The sequence below is a fragment of the Vicia villosa genome, linkage group LG1 (assembly GCF_029867415.1).
Source record: "Vicia villosa cultivar HV-30 ecotype Madison, WI linkage group LG1, Vvil1.0, whole genome shotgun sequence".
Lineage (NCBI taxonomy): Eukaryota > Viridiplantae > Streptophyta > Magnoliopsida > Fabales > Fabaceae > Vicia > Vicia villosa.
Window position 1 is genome coordinate 186,894,114 of NC_081180.1, and position 770 is coordinate 186,894,883.

Genomic DNA, 770 nt, shown 5'->3' on the forward strand with positions numbered 1-770 from the left:
GGAGTGATGGTCAAATTCTCGATCTTTTGAGTTAAAGCGTCTACTTTAGCGTTAACGCGGTCTATACCACTAATTTCGTACATTCCTCCTTTGGTTTGGGCCTTCTCTAGAGCGGCGCGTTCTCCTCCCCATTGGTAATGGTTTTGTGCCATGTTCTCTATGAGTTTGTATGCTTCATCATGGGGTTTGTCCATTAATGCTCCGCCAGCAGCGGCATCTATAGTCATTTTAGTGTTATATAAGAGACCACCATAAAAGGTATGGATGATCAGCCATGGTTCAAGTCCATGATGAGGACATATTCTAAGCATGTCCTTGTAACGTTCCCAAGCTTCGAAAAGCGATTCGTTATCTTTCTGGGTAAATCCGTTGATTTGACCTCTAAGCATAGCAGTTTTGCTAGGCGGAAAGTATCTTGCTAAGAATACTCTCTTCAATTCGTCCCACGTAGTTATGGAATTGGAAGGCAGGGATTGAAGCCACGCTCTCGCTCTATCTCTCAAGGAGAAAGGGAAAAGGCGTAATCGAATAGCTTCGGAACTAACGTTGTTGGCTTTGATAGTGTCGGCGTATTGCACGAACACGGATAAATGGAGATTGGGGTCGTCTACAGGGCTTCCAGAGAATTGATTCTGTTGAACAGCTTGGACCAGTGAAGGTTTCAGCTCGAAATTGTTCGCTTCAATCGCAGGTGGTGCGATACTTGAATGCGGTTCAGCGCGCGAAGGAGCGGCGTAGTCTCTAAGAGGACGAATAGCAGCCATCTCTAA

At 45.6% G+C, this 770-nt stretch overlaps 1 non-coding gene across 1 annotated transcript; it reads left to right on the top strand.

The window, feature by feature from the left end:
* Nucleotides 1-282: 282 nt before the first annotated feature.
* Nucleotides 283-389, top strand: LOC131645380 (small nucleolar RNA R71). Its single transcript, XR_009297005.1, has one exon. It is a non-coding gene; the product is annotated as a small nucleolar RNA R71 (small nucleolar RNA).
* Nucleotides 390-770: the final 381 nt, after the last annotated feature.